At 39.2% G+C, this 17357-nt stretch overlaps 1 long non-coding RNA gene across 4 annotated transcripts; it reads left to right on the forward strand.

Moving 5' to 3' along the window:
• The first annotated feature begins 374 nt into the window (after positions 1-374).
• Positions 375-11874, forward strand: LOC138684454 (uncharacterized). Of its 4 annotated transcripts, none has more exons than XR_011323719.1 (3): positions 375-5212; positions 7683-7936; positions 8339-11874. It is a non-coding gene; the product is annotated as an uncharacterized lncRNA (long non-coding RNA). The 4 variants fall into 4 exon arrangements; XR_011323718.1 differs by having other exon boundaries at positions 375-2808; positions 4969-7936; XR_011323717.1 differs by having other exon boundaries at positions 375-2034; positions 2574-7936.
• Positions 11875-17357: the final 5483 nt, after the last annotated feature.

Below are 17357 nucleotides of genomic sequence, written 5' to 3' on the forward strand. Positions count from 1 at the left end.
GCGCGCCGACGCACGGGCGGCCGGGCTCGGCTCCACGGGCGCCTTACGGCGCAGGCGCGAAGCCGTCGCCGGGGTGGAGGGACAGCCGCCACCCGCGGGTCCGACGCCCCAGGGGCTGCCGTTGGCCTGAGGGGGCGGGGCTGTGCGGGGGGGCGGGGCTCCCCTCAGGGGTGGGAGGGGGAGGGGGCTGCGCCGGGGAGAAGGCGGGAGGCAGCCCCCCCCCCCCCCGTCTCCCCGTCTCCCCGCCTCCCCGCTCCCCCTCGGCATGGAGCGGAGCGGGTCTGCGGCCACACGGCCGCGGTGAGAGATGGAGACCTCGCCCAGCCGCCTCGGCGGCCGCTTTAGCCCTGACGGGGCGGGGGCCGCCCGCCTCAGGCCGGCGGCAGCGGTCCGTCGCGGCGGGCTGCGGCAGCGGCCGGCGCCGGGCCCGCGGTGGCGGTGAGGGGGGTCGCGGCACGGCCCGCTCACCAGCTGCGCGCCCGAGCAGGGCTGGTTGGAGCCGAGCTTTGTAAGGCGCCTGAAAACTGAGGGGCCGGGTGCGAAGTGAAGGCTTCGAGCAGGCGGTTGAGGTAGAAACCTCCGGTATTTCTTTGGGGGTTGGGGTCTTTATTTTTTTTCCTTGCTCGGAGAGCTAAAAGGGGAGAAAAAAGCACTTCCGTGAGGTGTTCGCAGATGTCGGGGAGCTGTCAGTGTTTCCTAAAGCGCCCCTGAACCTCTTCTGCACGTCTTCTGGAGCTGGGCAGCAGGTAGTAGTAGTATTTGGGGGAGCGGGGATCAGGGTGCGCCGCAGCGCACAGCTTTTGGTGTCGCCCCCAGTGACAGAGTCCCTCCCCACCTTTCCATCCCAACTTAAAAAAAGAGTCTGCGCAGTATTTTTTTTGAGCTTAGCTTATTGCAAGTTTTATTTATTTATTTATTAGAGGGGGCTCTAATTCTAGTCAAATCAAAGTCTAATTCTAGTCTAATCAAAACTTACGGACTGCATCTAGGCAAAGAACGTTAGGTAAACCATTCTGATCAGAGATTCTCGAGAGTCTCGCAAGTTTACAGCTGTACCTCTTACATCCAGGCATGAACTTTCAAATTGGGACAAAGTACAAACTCACAGCTTGGCTAAGTTAACTCTGCTTCCTGACAGAAATCACCATTTCTACTGGAAAATTTTCAAATAGCCTTCAAGTTAATAAAAAAAAAAAAAAAAAGAGGGAGCCTTTCTCTTAAATTAGTAAATTTTAGTAGGCCAGACTGACTCAGAATAGCAATGTCCTTCCCTTAAAAGTATTCCCTTTTTCATTAAAAAAGGGAAAAAGATTGTGAGTTTTAACAGGGACCATCTGAAATCAGGCATCCTCCATTTTCAAGACCCTTCTCAGTTTAGGGATTTCAGTGGTGTGTTTTCACTTAGGATAGGTGTGCAAAGGGAACACTGCTTCAAAACTACTCCGCCTGACAGAAGAATTACCTAATAATCTAGTTTCATCTACAGCTTCCTTTCACACATTAATACCAAAAATATTTTTGTGCCTAGTTTATCTTATGAGGTAAGCTAAGTCTTCTAAATTGAGTTCATGTTGTAACAAGTTTATTCTTCCGCTGTGATTAAAAACTCTGCAGGACTGTGCTGTCTTATCCAGGGCAGCAATAATTACACCTCCCCACCTATCAGTACATGTGGAAATAGTTGTGTGGTAAAGCCAAGATACATACTCAGTCTTTAGAAGGTGCAGTGCTGCTCCACAACATCTAGCATATGATATATATAGACATCTGCCTACAGTTCTGTTTGTCTGTGTTTTCAATAAAATGTTTTAAACATAATTGTTATTAGCCTTTAAGTGTCAGAAAGCCTATTTTTGTTGATTGCTACTTTAGAAATTGTTAATTTATATCACAGTCAGCAAGATATATTAATGCATCTAACTCAACTATTTCTGGGATTATTCACATGCTTATGGCTAGGAATTTTCTTATACAGCTGCTCGATTTGGATCCTCGCAGATTTCCTATAATAGGAAGTTATTGCTTTTATGAAAGGTGTGTAAATTATTTACTACTTTTTAATTGATTTGCTTTCATGCATGAGGAAAAAGAAACATTAGCTGCAAAATGAACAACTTCATGATTATTGCTCCCAGAAGTACATGTCTCAGCTGCTGAGACATCCTTTACCCCAATCTGTTTAAGAAACTTCTAGTTCTCATTATCCATAAGCAAAGGGGATGTATCATTAGCTACATTTGCTGACATATAGTACCTAATGTACGAACATCTCAGTAAAGGAAGAAACCTCATAATGATGTGATTCTCAAGAAAATAGATGCTTGGGCTTGCTTACCTTTTCAATGTTTCAAACAGCAGGCACTCCACAAAGACATGCATAGGTAATTATTTTAACTATGTTGAAACAAATATGTCAGCATGTGTGAGCTATGTAGAAGAAACCGCCCACTTCGAAGCTGTTGGTTCTGTGCAAACTTGTAGGAGAACTGACATGGTAGCTCATACTGGCTGTGGAAGCCCTTACTAAATGAGCTCTGCTGAACTGAACGTGAGTGCTCTCATATCTGTTTCAGGGATTCTGTCAAGAAGTTTCTCTTCTCTGATCTGCTGTTCAAAATACTCAGCAACCGTTCTTTCACATGACCTACTTAAAGTCTGACACAACCATACAGAGTGCTCAAAGAGGGCAGTATGTTATCTCTATTGGCACTAACATATGTCAAAACGGCAGTCTTGAGGACTTGTGTTGAAAGATGCACTGTCACTTTATTGAAGGCAGGGCAGAGACCAAACATCCTGGACATCCTGGTAAGTCCCGTTTTGTCACAGTTACAGAATACTCCTTCTTTACCAATTGGAAATCTATTTTCTGTCCTCTATATTGTTATGTAATGTCTGTAGCATACATTTTTTGTCATTTAGGATGAAAGGCTCTGTTTAAAAGTAATCTATTGTAATGAGAAAAAATGATACATCAGTTGTCATAGAAAGTGAATCTTTCTGTTTGGTGTTTAAGCTTAGTATGACCATACAAATCAAATACATTTTCTTTATCTGACAAATAAATTTGGTAAGGTTTCTCAATAAAGACCAATGTGTTTTAATAAAAGTAATTTATCTAACATATTTGTGTTTGTTAGTTCCCTAACCATGTTTCTTCCCCTTTATGATCTGTGCAATAAACCTCTAGAAATTCTTTTATGGTTTACAGCTCCTTTAGATCTCCAGTCTTTCCCAGCAATAAAAGCATGTTAAGCAAAGGGAATTGGCAAACCTGAGCCTTACAGTGAAGCTATATCTGGATAGTGATGTAATTAACCATCAAAATTATCCAGCAGAGTAAAAGTGATCTTGATTTGGTCTTAAAAGAATATTACATATTTGAATAAATCTTTAAACCAGGTGTTTCTGGAGAAGCAAATTAAAGCTGCTTCCTCCTGCCCTTTAAAGAATTAAATTCTGAGATTCATCAGTTGACAGTACTTGTTGACATTCAGTGTTCCTAATGCAAACACAAGTGCGTTTCTCATTTTAATTTGCAATGTGCTGGGAAAATATAGCACATGACTTCTGAGAATTTAAGGTGCATTCCAGGTCAAATTTATTCCACATTTGCATGCCAGTTTGTAGGACAAAAGACTGATTAATCTGCCCGATATGGCATACCTCAAACAAAATTGTTTTGTTGCTTGTAACACACTCTGTAAATAAAGGCTATTAAGATGATTTACGAAGTCTAGCATCATTGCCTAACATTGGAAAAGCATAATTAAAAGTAAGAAAATTTTATGGTCCAGACAGCTTATTCAAATACATTTTAAAGTCTCTCTACCAACAAACTGTCTGGTCAACTCAGCTTGAGGAACTCGGTAACTAAATTATTGAGTTCGCAGGTTGGCGAATGGAGTTTAGTGGCCTAAGATACTACTGGACTCCAACTAGATTATCTGAAGCTCTCATTCAGTTATGAAATTCTAAAGCTTCTTTTCACTCCAGCAAATAATATGGTGTGGAATGTATCTCCCATCCCAATCAAGTTCAGGCTTTTATGTGAACTAGAAGGATGTAACATACTTTGAGGATGTATCTGCTTGTACAGATTAACTTCTTCTTGACAAAAATATGAATAATTCTAAAAATCAGTTTTATTTTTACTTTTTAACTGGAAATGCATAAAACCCAGAAAAACCTCTAGTTTGTTTCCAATTACCACAATCATATTTAAGTATTTCTAATAGTGTTAGACTAATTAAAAGCAAAAGCAAGCTCTGGGAATAATATCACATTTTAGATATTTATTTCGGCTAATTTGTGCAAATTCATGCAAACATTTTGTCAGCTTGCTACCTAAAGCTTTGACTCTGAATTCTCTTTGAAGAAGGAACACACTTTTGGACCTCATTTATATTTTCAACCATTAAAAACATCCAGCATCTGTTGTCTGAAACATCCCATCATAAATCCCTATTCTCAGTTGCTTTTCACTGTTTATCACCCTTACTAAAGTCGCCACTGAATTGTATCTTAGCTTGCCGGGTGCCTGCCTGAAGCAGTTTTTTTGTAGTTGTGGCAAAAATGGTGTAGCTGTTTCGAAAAGTGAGATTAGACACGTATTGTTTGCCATTGTTGCTAAAGGAAAACTCTTATAACAATTTCATGTGGGAGTTGTTATAGTAGCAAACCTAAGGATCAAACTTTGGTGGGGAAACTCATGTCAGGGCTCTGCTTTAGATTATCTAAAACTACTCAGCGCTGACCTTGGGGAAGAAACCTTGTATGAACAAAGTCTTTAGAGTCCTGCTGAAGCTTTTACTAGAGGTAAAAGCTCCATCCCGTCACAGCTACTGTGTGTGACTAACGTCTATATATGAATCACTGAACAAATGAACTTGCTTCATGTCTAGGCAGCAGGGGTTTAGCAAGTTTTCCTTTTGCATTCTATCTGCTTGTTTGACCTGGGAACTGGAGCTGAAGGCAAGGAGCATGACTTTCCTGACTTCAAGAAGAACGAAGATGCTTTATTCACAGAAGGAATCAAGAAAAGTAGCTGGGCTAGAAGAGGCAAAGCAGAAGAACCAAGTTTGGGGGCATAAAAGAACCAGGCAGGAAAGTCTGTGATTGCTGCAGGAGCTCCTTCAGCATCAAGAATGGGAACTAAGATCCCTCACTTTCTACTGTCAGCAAACAGATGTGGAACACTTCAGCATAGCAGGTAAAGCTTTGCACATGCAGAGGGACACCACCCTATAGCTACCATATGCTTTGTTAGTGAAAGGGACAGGGGCAATGGACCTGAAGTGCAATCATGAGAGTGTCTGTGTGGTAACTGAGGTACTCCAGAAAAGAGTTGGCTCAGGTGCTGCAGAGCAAAATTGATGCCAGTATGGTGTAATAATAGAGAAATTTCCAGTCTTTTTAAAAGACAAAGAAATTATACACTGGGCAAGCTTTGCAAGAATTAGCACCCAAATGTTTAAAAAGGACACAAAAGTGTTCTTGGCTCATCCAACTGTAAAGATAAGGTATTGACGGGAGTGGTGGTCTCACAATAGCCTGATGTCAAGCCACTGATGGCTATGAACATCATTAGTTTGCATCTCAGGTTGCATCCAGAAATGACAAGAAATCCACTGAGATCATCATTCTGCCACATTCTGAGCTGCTGGTGAAACTAGCTTTTCATAGGAAGCAGAGACTAGATCCTTACCTGAAGTGCAAAGTGGAAGTGAGCCTTAACTATGTAACACCAGCGTATTCAGAACGCAACATTTTTCTCCCCACTGCAGAGTTGCCCTTTTTTGTTTGGTTGGTTTTTTCCCTGTTTGGTTTCAATTTTGCTTTCTCCTCTTCTTCACTGCAGGATTGCTCTTCTGAAGGAGCGTATCCCAGTAACCTTGCTTGGAAGTAGCAAAATTGTGGATAAAAGATGTATATTTGAAAATATAGCCCTGCTTATTTCTTCACTTGCAAATGGCAAAAATATTTAGGGGACACAAGTTACATTGTGAACTTTACAATCAGCAATAGATCCAAAGATTGTGCATCCTTTAAAGTGTCAGTCACAGCTCCTCATTGATATGACGTATCGATCACCTTGCTTTATTAATCTAAGTGCTTTTATGTGCCAGAAAACACCACTCTAATATAATCCAGGTTGGGTCATAGCTAATTTGTCTTCCTTCAGACCCCAGACTCAGAGAAAGGGGAGAACGGAAAGTAAGTTGAATGATAAGGAAATGTCAGGCTATGCATTATGATCATATAGCTATGATATGTATTATCTATCAAAATACATTAGTGTCACATATCTTGTGTACTTTAAAGCACATCACAGTGTCTGCAGTGGCCTCATATAGCTGGCTGTAAGGGTGTCAGAAATAGTATGCAATGTCCCATCTTGAGTGTGCAGGAACAAATCCCTGGGTCTTTTTTTTTTGAGAGCGCTTCTGCCTTGAGATTGTGCAGGTGATTCAGCAAGATCTTGTTTTCAGTGATTCAAACAAACTTTTGATGGAGCTTATGGAGTCTTCTCTGACACTTTTGCCACCACTGTGATGAAGAGTAGGTAACCAGGCACTTGCAAAAAAATATATCTAAATTCATCTGGTTTTCTGAATTTGAATTTACAGGTATCTAAGGAATAAAAAAACCCTTAAATGTAGCAGTTCAAACTCCATCTTTTCATATGTTTCTTCAAAATCTAAAGCTCAAAAGATATTAGTATTTGGGAAGGTCTAGTTGATTTCTTAGGGAAGGACCTAAAAATCTTGCCTGAGCAGAGCTAGCATTTTGCATTCCTTCTTGTTTATTAATTCTTGTGGCTAACTGGCCTGGTTTTTCACACTTCTATCAGCCAGTGAAAATTAAAGACAGAATCAGTTTAAGATGTATGCAGTTTGCCTCCCACTGGTATTGTTCCAAAAAATTATACCTGTCTAGATTTTTTTGTCCAGTTCATGCAGGAAAAAACATCAGGGTCTATGACTACTGAGGGAGACGGTGTTTTTCACCATCGCCACACACACACACACACAGACACAAAAAATTATTATAAAATCCATATTTATTTTTTAAGTGTCATTCTTTTTAGAAAGATGACCATACATATCTTTTTACTTAGCAAATTTGAAACATGCTTATACTCAAAATCATGTCTGAAATCTATTGGCAAAAATATATTTTATTAATCTCTCTCTACTTTATAAGCTCTGCAGAAATAATGCCAGAGGAGAGGAATCCAAACCTTTTTCTAGTTCTTTTATCAACAGAATTATCTCAATTTTGACATTTATTGTTGGTGACTGCACATGAGTTATGCAGAACAGAACTGACTTTCAGAGTCCAGTTTGAAATTGCTAAGCTGAAAGTGCTTTTTCAAGTTGTATGCTGAAGAAATTTCTCTGGCAACGGTAAACAAACCATTCATGGGGGGGTGAGAGGATGGGAAAACTGTGCTTCAAAATCAACCTTTTATATTACGTTCCTGCTGACCTCACACAGAGTCACCATCCTGACTGCTAATCTTCCCATAAATGGATGTGTGCCTTGCATGCAGAAAAGTTAGAATCTTCATTAGCTGGAGAGCCGCCCTAAGTGAAGGGAGAGGTGTGTGTGTGTGTGTGTGCATGCATGCACATGTATTTGTCATAGTGCAATTCATACCGTTTTCTCTATCTCCTCAGAGTCATATTTTCATCAAGCTCGTTTACCATGCTGTCCAGAGGATATACAGGATACAATAGAGAGGTTTCATCAGTTTTTCAAGATGTTTAGTAAAAGTCTTTTTTTTTTTTTTTAATCTGGATGTTTGCCACATCTTACGACATGGAGTTACTATGTGGGAAAGCAGCAGTTCTTGGTGGTTATTCAGAAGCTTTGGTGCTAAAGTGCTGATTTAGCACACTAAGGAGTGGCAGAGTAAAGAAAAGAAAATCAGGTAAGGGATGAGACAGGTACTAATCACTTTCTGGCAGCTTCTAAAGAGCTTTTGTCATCCTAAGTAAACTTCCATCACATCCGTATTTCATTCATGTATGTGGTCAGTTTTCAGCTTTTATATAGCCCTTCCCTGTCTATCCAGCCCTGTAATGGTTTTCCCTGTTATATTTGCTGGTTTCCCAATGTCCAGCAGGCATCTCAAGCAGTTCAAAAAAGTATAGCTGCTAATAGAACCTTTCTTGCCTCTTGCTTTAATTATATTTAATTTTCTCTTCCTTAAGTACCTTCACAGCATTAAAGATAGTTGATTTTGCCTTCCATGATTTGTATGACTTTGCTGCTGTTTGTTCATCTGTCCTTGCCTGTGCTCATGGCTTTCCTGTCCTCTTTTTTCTGGTAGTGGTGACAGGATACAGTTTTTCTTTCTCCCAGAGTTGCCACAATGCTTTCTACTGCATCACTCCAGCTATCAAATTGTCTGGAAGAATCACTTCTGTCATGACACCTATGAAAATGGTGAATAATATGGCCAAAGACAAAAGAACAGTGAGAACAATTTATGAAACCCCTTTTATTTCTGATATTAAGAAGACATGGATTCATCTTCAAAGCTATTCATCCTTTTGACCGTGGTACTTCTAAGTTCTTCTTCTTCACTAGACATCAATAACCTTGTTGTTTTCCTAATTGTTTGGAGAACATTATAAAGCATTGCCAGAAATAAAGAGAAAAAATGGAATAGTGGAACTGAAATTGCCTTTGTTACTCCCATGCCTCTTAAATAATTGTATTCCTATTTGTCCATATGTACCTCTTTCAGAAACAATAGTATCATCGTTCCTGGCAAAGAATGCTTCCTTCCTTGGTTACAGCTGTGAAGACAGGGTTTGTACCTAGATGGAAAAATAAGGAAATGGATTCCTCAGTTGGTATAGTCTCCATTTTTGGAATCCCCTAAAAGCATTAGACTCGCCACCAACTAAAAGGAAAGGAAACATAATAAAGTTTTCGATAAGGTTTATGTCCTTTAAAATGGGAAACAAAGTGCCCCTTGCAGTAGCTGGAACTTAGGTAGCATACCGTGAGCAAAATTAGAATTTCCTATATGCCCCTTGCGCTGGCCAAGCATTTAACAGGCAGCATACACGGGTGATGATAGATCTCTCCATTCTTCTGAGTATGGCTCAATGAAGTGAATTAAAGGTTTACCTTGAAGAGTATGTGAGGGTTAGGATAGCAGAAGAGGGCTGGGAGCTGAGAGGGAGGAAGCTGAAGCAAATGGTTCATTGGCCGTTGCAACCTGGCAGATCAGCCTGTAAAAGGTTATTAAAGCCACTGTAGATTTGAAGCCTTGTGTGGCCTTTAGTTCCTCTTATCTCAACCACCGGACCTCTACCTGGTCATGGCTCAGCAGGATAGTTAGTCTGCATGGACCTCATGCTGTCACACTGAGATCACTAGAGGTGTCCAAGTTAGCTACTCTTCACGTACTTGAGGTATACGCATACTCAAAATATGCAGTGTAGCACAGATGAGCACTGGTTTTGTAGCCTGCTCAGAAGTTAAATTCTTACAGCGAGAATTTCATTTGCATAAGCAGTATCATGGTTTTGTCCTTCCAGTACTGATATCTGGTGTTGCAATTAGCTCCCAAAGGGATGGAGGAGTGTCTTGATACAGGCAAATTTAAATGTTTGGAAAAAACTTAAGTGAAACTTTGATGGGAAATGCTTTCACTCATCACAATCAGTGAAATACTTTTAGAATAACTTGTAAAATAGTTTTATAGATAGACTTCAAAGTTCTTCAGAATATTTTCTAAAGTGAAGATGTATTTGAAATTAATTGAGTTAATGTTGAACTTCTAATACGAGACATCAACAGTCCTTGTACACTCTAGGCGCAGTTTACATTGTTCTTAACACTGGTCAGAGTTAGCAGCCTTGTAACAAATATCTGTATGGATATCAGGGTCCTTTTTCAAGTGTTTTCCTTAGAACAGGCTCTTCGATGTTTCTGTTATAAAATTCCATCTTTGTTTACCTGTTAATTCTAAGCCTCATCTTCCTTTTTACTTCCAAGTCAACAATACTGGTGTTCTCTATTTTCAACAGTTTAATTCCTCCTATTTTCAGAGGTATCATCAACAGCATTAACAAGATGCTGAAGTAATTTTAGTGCAGAAAATTGCCACTTCTATTGTTATGTGCATTTGTCGTCATTCAAAAGTAAATAATTTGTATTTATTTACTTTGTAAATATACTATCAGTATTTTATGTGTGATATTCAAATCATGTATATATTTCCCACTGTTAACAAAATTCAGTACTAATGATCGAGTATCCAGAGCAGATATAATTCCCCAAATTCATTTAAAAATGGGAGAGGAAAGAATGCTTCTTTAATCCCTTCACAATTTCTGGAAATCTTTGCTCTCTAACATTATCAGCATCTCACGGTTCACAGTGGCATAGGTGAGTACCAGACCTAGTATGCTTTGAAAAAAACTGTGTATATATGTGTTTTGCATTTAATCTAGGATTTGCAAGGTTAATTGTATCAGTCTTTTATGCATGAATTGATTATCTGGATCAGCTGCCCTTTCTGTGTAAGGATTACAGATTATACTGATTACAGGTACATCAGTCCTACTTCCATTGCTAGAAGGTACAGCCTGGTCTACAGGAAGCAGCACTGGTTGCTATTATTTTAGACATACAATATTTAGCAGAATAATGTAAGGGTTAACACACAAGTTCATGTTGATTTAATAGAAAAAATGTATTAGATTCCTGTCGTATTCCCCACGGCTCGATTTCCCTGGGAAAAGACAGACAACAATGGTACATTGTTATAAGAAACTCAAAGTGTTTTAAGATGGAGGTTGATAAGTTTCTGGATGGGAATCACAAAACAAGGTAAGAATGACTCTGAAGTCAGAAGTAAAAGCTTGAGATAACTGTTCTTTTGTATCCAATTTATTAGCAGGGCTGGTACCCAAATGCATGTTGGAGAGGAGATTCTGTGTCTTTGCAATGTTTTAGCCTCCCATTACAGGACTTGTGTTACTGAGCTATGGGGTTGGGTAGGGGGTGGTGGGCTTAGTGCTTGGCGAGGTGCACTACTGTTGCTTCTGGTGTTAGAAGCTCTTGGAACAACTTAGGGATCTTTTGGTCAATTTACTTCCAATTCTTACTACGGTAAGGATGTTGGGAAATGATCACTCCTGCTTTCTTCTTACGGTACACCAGAGGTACAGCTGTTGTCCTTTGTCTCTGTCTCACGTCTACAGGCGATCAGGAACGGTGTGCACTCTCAGGTATGGGATTGTTCATGGAGTAGTTGTAAGGATCTTTTAAGACTAAGTGTCAGTTGCAGTGGTTCTTGGATTGCCTGGGACATCGTTCAGTGACCTAAGTAGTCTTCTTCAGTCATCTGTTGCTATGTTCTAGACTGTGCTAAGATCTGAATCCAGAGAATGATTAGCAGTGCTTGTAAGCTTGGAAGGCTGGCTGTTTGTAACTCTGAACTGCTTAGGACTCTCCTTTCTTGGCCAAATAAAAGATTTCTTGAGAACTCCCAACTGAGCATTTGGTGGATGTTGGATGTGTAAAAAGAGCTGGTTTTTGCTCTGAATACGAAGTACATTTTTGTTTTCTCCTATTTTACATGTAGATGTGGGAAGTGGCACAGCTCTTTCCTTGGGAGGCAGGCATTCCCTTTCTTTCTTGTACTTCACAGCTCAACAGCATGACTTGGTCTTTACGAAAGACAAGTACTAGCATGCTGGTTGCATCACTTTAGAATTACCTAAAAATCCAATGTGGTATAAATTTTCATTAAGATCACTGAAGGCTTTATGAAATATACAAGATTGTAGAGGAAATCCTTTCAGAAAATCTCATATGTATTAATGAAAGTATAGCAGAGTCCACACACAAATGTGTTCTGATGCACAGAAGATTTTTACTTTAAATAGCATTTCTGTTCTCAGAAAAAAAATTATACAAACATGACAGATTTTTACTTAGCAAATCCATTTCTTTGTCTGTAAGGATTTTATCTGCACACACAAATGACAAAAGTAATTTTGCTTTGTTTTTTATTCCTGTTGGACATGGTAATTTTGTGTGAGGTAATAAGCTGAATTTTGTTCCTTCCTGTACATGGTCAACAGAATTTACTGCATTGCTAGCAAATATATTTATGTAAATTGATGAGAATACTGAAAAAGGGCCAAAGGTTTGGTTTGCTTCAGACAGGCTTCCCATGAGATTACCGGTGTTCATGCCTTTGATCTCTCCCCAAGGTTCAACGTTAAAATAAACAAAATCATATAAACAAGACTTTAAAGTTGCTGTCAACTGGTTAATTGATTATTAATTTTTCCAGTTTACTTTGCTCACAAAGAAAAAACCAGCCAAAATAATAAATGATTATCTGTGGGAACACTGTTCTTCTGCTAATAACTTTGGTTTTGGAGAAATACCAAGAGAAAACAGATTGTCTAAGGAAACGTCATATGCCACAGTATATAGGAACCTTGGTATTCATGGTCTGTAGTCTGGCTGTTGTCCAGGACAGTCTCTTCAGCATTTTGACTGGGGAAAGCTGAAGTCTGGTCTGCCAGAGAGGTGTTACTTTCTTTTTTTGACCTTGCGTGGGGCAGGAGGCCTCTTAGAGTGTTAAACAACCAGAACAATTAAAACCTAGAGCGGATTTCACCTAACCTATCATAAGCACCTAGAATCTAGTCTAGCATCTAGTCTAGTCTTCCTAGTGTCCTCTTATAGTCTGTGGACAAATTTAAATACCCAGAAAGTGATTATGTCATTGTAAGATAGGTCAGATAAATTGTCATTTGGAGAGGCCCATGTACCTCCTGTTGACTCTAAAAGAGCCCAGGTAAATTAACTTAGCTTTGGACAGCCAAATCCTAGATGCCTAAAGCTCAGGTAGGATGAATACTGAGCTGGGCTCCTAAGTAGGGGAATTTTATTCAGATGCTTAAATTTATTCACAGAGCTCTTAAATGTAAATTTGAATCCACCTCAAGGAGATTTCCAGAAAACTGCCTACAGAAGCAATGCATTAGTCTCAGAACATCCTTTTTAATTATGTGATAGTCTCAGATGTGCTGCACATATTTAGTACACTTTTTAGAACAGTTTTTCCAAACCAGAGGCTGTATTTGGCACTCATTTGAAGGAAAGTGTTCAAATGATGTAGAATCAGATTGGTTCTCTGTCTGTATTTTTCAAAGATCAAACAGAATCCATTAAAATATTATTGATTCAAACTTTGTGCTGAAGTACGCTCAATAAGACATCTGTCATTAGCCCTCTGAAAGGGCTGATTAGACTCTGATGTGACTTATGAGCATATAGAAGCTACCAAATCGTATCTGTGTATGTAGTGAAAGGTGTAGGACATTAGCAGAGGGTAGGACTAGATGATCTCCAGAGCTCGCTTCCAGCCTCAGATATTCTGTGATTCTGGGATAACTGCACTTCTGGCAGTACATGTACGTACATCCCCTCCCCTCCTCCCCCTGTGCCATGACTTCTCCGTTGTTCTGTCTGCCATATTATTGCACTGCCTCTTAAAAAAAAAAACCCAGACTGAAACTGGCTTTTAAAATGTTTTAAAGAAACATTTTACTTTTATGTCAAAGAGGCAAATTTGGCAAATGTCTGTGGTATATTTGAAAGAAAAGTAAGGAACAATCTGCTTCAAAATGGAATCCTTTACAGATTGACCAAACAGCCTGCCAGTAACAGACTACTAGGCACTTTTCCCACCAGGTGGGAACAGAAACACTATTATCACTGAACGCATGTCATATTGAATGAAAACAAACCCTAAGCACAGAATCGTGTAGTGAGGTTACCTACCCACACAGGGTTAAAAAATTTGATCTACTGGTGTATTATATGTATTTAATTGACACTTTGCAATGATCAAAATCAGACATTCCACTGGCAGAGTACAGCATACAATTTTCCTTTTAATTTATATGTCATTTTATGTGGTTATCAGAGTGATCATCTTTTTTTGCAAAAGTCAGTGAAGACAATCGCATGAAAAATAGGCTACCATATGTTATGTTAGGGGATATTTTTGCTATTTTCTTTTTGTCTCTAAATACACAGTTCGTTTTCGTAGGCTCCAGCTTATGAAAGCTTATGAAATGGTCCTTATTATCATTACATGTATTTTAATAATTTAGAATCAAATCACAAAACTCTCAGCATATGCAAACAAAATTAAATACAAAGAGAAGAGTAGTATCAATATTTTGAAAATTTCTGCAATCTTTTCAAGTTCAGTTTTCCAAGAGAAAGTTTTCACTGTTGCAATTGAGTTATAAGTGAAAATAATGAATTCCACATCATTCAAGATGTAGGATTTAAAGATAGGAAATGGTTTAGTATTTTAATACCAGACTCCTGAAAGCAAGTGCTCACATACTGATTCATCTATATGCAACAGTCCTCATTCAAACAATATCTATGATTTTTTTTGTATTCATTTTTAACCCTGCAGCAATGCTTGTGATTTCCTAAATAATTGGAAAAAGTTGATGAATGAGACTATGGAAATCTTATTTGCTGAAATCAAAATACGAAAGAATTATTTTGATTGAATGAATTTCCTTTTGATTTTTTTTCTGCTTTGCCATATTGTGTTTTTAGATGAGTCAATTTGATGACGGAAGAATAAGTATCATCTCTTAATATTACATGTATATGATGATACACTGCCAAAATTCAAACTCTTTGACTGCATTACACTTGCTTATCTTTTCAAATACTGTTAATGGAGCTTCAGGGATGTCAGAGATAATCAATCAGATAATAGATCATTTGCCTTTCAACTGTGCAAATGAATGCAATGGATGTCTATCATAAATGTTTTGATATTTCTGAGGTTGCCACAATAAAATATCCTTTCCAACAGAATACTCAATTATTTTGTCAAAGGAACAAATATATCATTGACAAAACTTGAAACGTTTGCCCTAGCAAGCTATATAATTTTAAATCATGAACATTAGGTCTGTACAACTGACTGTATTATATTGTTTTCACAATATGCTGATTGCCTGCTGTCTGACAATGAGCAATTCTGCATAAACTACTGTAAGTCTGCGCAGAAAACTTTTTCATTCATTTTGGAAAGTACATACTGTTTCCTTCTCTTAAGGCATGTATTTTTGCTTCTCAGTGTGAAATTATCATTGTCATCTATGATCTTGCAATTCAGGTTGGGAAAGTAACCGGGTGAAATTGCAGAAAGAATATGTAGACTCAGCCAAACTCATAATCGTTATGTTTGCTCTGCATCCACTGTATTTTGTACCAACGGACTCCAAGTATTGGCTTGCAATATCAAATTGTTAATTAATAGGGTAATGCTAGTTGCAGATCAGTCTGAGCTATTTTGCAGATGCATTTTAATCTTATCTTGTATGTCTGTATAGTTTCTAAAGCAATATAGGGTCCTTCAGTGTTGAGGCTGCTTGGGTATTCACCGAATCTTTGTAAAAAAAGCATTCCCAGTGTCCATACAAGGCAAGAGCTGCTATTTACGCAGGCATTAATGAGCCTTTCCAGCACTCTTCTCCCTTGCATGCCATTTCTCTGCCTGGGTTGCAAGTGCAAAGACAAAGTCCCGATGGCACAACTGGCAAAGAATCAAACACAGAGCCATACCCCTGATAGCTAGGTCAAGATGCAGATCCATTTACTGAGGTCTCATACTTTTACAAATGAAGTCTTTCTTCATTTTTCCATGTCTCAGTGATTTTCTGCTCAGTGAGATAATATCCAAACCCAGAAGCTTTTCAGAAACAGTTGCAAACAGTTCTGCTTTATTTCATCTGCAAATACAAGCCATTAGGCCTGGAGTTAGTTGGGGGTTTTTTACTTTTTTTTTTTACTTCATCTTTTCTGCCTTTTACTTTGGAGAGAAAAACATCTGTTTACCTAAACAAGTGATGAATTGAAAGAAGATCACACAGTGTCTGTATATATTTAGAGGGCAGCTGCATGTGAAATACACATGGCAGTTCTTTATTCTGATCTATTTATTTTGATTTACATTATTTCAAGTTCTTTATCAGAGGAGAGGTGTTGAACAGGAACCAACATTTGTTTTTACATTATAAGGCCAAGATTATGCTCCCCATTCAGTAATTGGAACAAGAATAGGCAGAGGTTTGAGTGGTTTCCTTTCATGCTTAAACAGTACAAAAAACCCCTTTCAAATTTCTAAAATGCCCAGGTGCTTTGCAATGGGAGGCATAACCTTATGCTTCTAACAAACAGTTCAGGTCAACTGCCCCAGCAGCAGCAGCATATTACTGCCACGTATTTGCTTGGTGTTCTGCAAGGAGCAATAGGCCAGTTCCCAGCACAGAGGTGTCCCCAGCGCCCAAACTACCATTTTTGTCACACATGTTAGCAATCTGGGCAGCAGCGAGTGATGGATGAACAGAAGAGTGACGTAACTTTCTCATCCTACCAGTGGTCTTTTCAAGTTAGGACTCATACATTAGCAGTGGGAGAAAACTGCTGCTGCCGCTCCCTTCAGTCACACAGTTGCAGCTATAATGGCAGTGAGTGCAGAAGGCCCACACAGACTATTATTCAATTTCCCTTAAGTCTTAGTTTGGGCATAGTGGGACTGAAAAGAATGTAATTTGACTATATGCCTCAGAGCACAGTACAGCGCCAGTCTAAGGAACGGTGCTTTGCAACTGTCCTCTGAAAACAATGTTCTCCTCCTGACCACAACCCGTGGTAAAGTGCATTACCATCTTGGATGGGATTTTTCAGCTGAGAAGCAGAATGGAACACTAGAAATTCTCATAATATTTCATTTTTTTCCTGTTCTGTCCTCATCCAAATTACATCCAGAGATTTCACTGGCATAGACAAAAAAGAGTTATAAACCTGTTCTCTGAAAAGAACTCAGCATTGTTATTCTGAACTAGACCAAAGAAATTTGGCGAACTAGTCAAAGCTAGAACTAATTTTTAATTGAAAGAAGAAAACAATTACTGCTTCCTTGGTGATAGGATTATTCCTCCCTCATAATGCTCAAATGGATTTCAAGGAAAATGCATCTTCAGGTAGATTATGGAAATCTTAAAGGTGTTTGGCTTTGCTGACAGCAAAGCCACAAGAAAAAAGAAGTAAAAATATCCTGAGCAGCCTGTGTGGTAATTATAAACACACACAGAGTAGGCTTCTCATCGCTGTCGGTCCTCCTCTTGCCAACTGACCCATCTGGTCACCATGAAAGTCCTCTCATGTGATTTCTGTATGAAGTGTTGAGGTGTTTTCTGAATATTGACAATGGTCTCTTTGTATGCTGAGCAGAGCAGGGTATACTCTCAGTCAGTCAGCTGATA

This window comes from Haliaeetus albicilla, chromosome 2, assembly GCF_947461875.1.
Source record: "Haliaeetus albicilla chromosome 2, bHalAlb1.1, whole genome shotgun sequence".
Classification (NCBI taxonomy): domain Eukaryota; kingdom Metazoa; phylum Chordata; class Aves; order Accipitriformes; family Accipitridae; genus Haliaeetus; species Haliaeetus albicilla.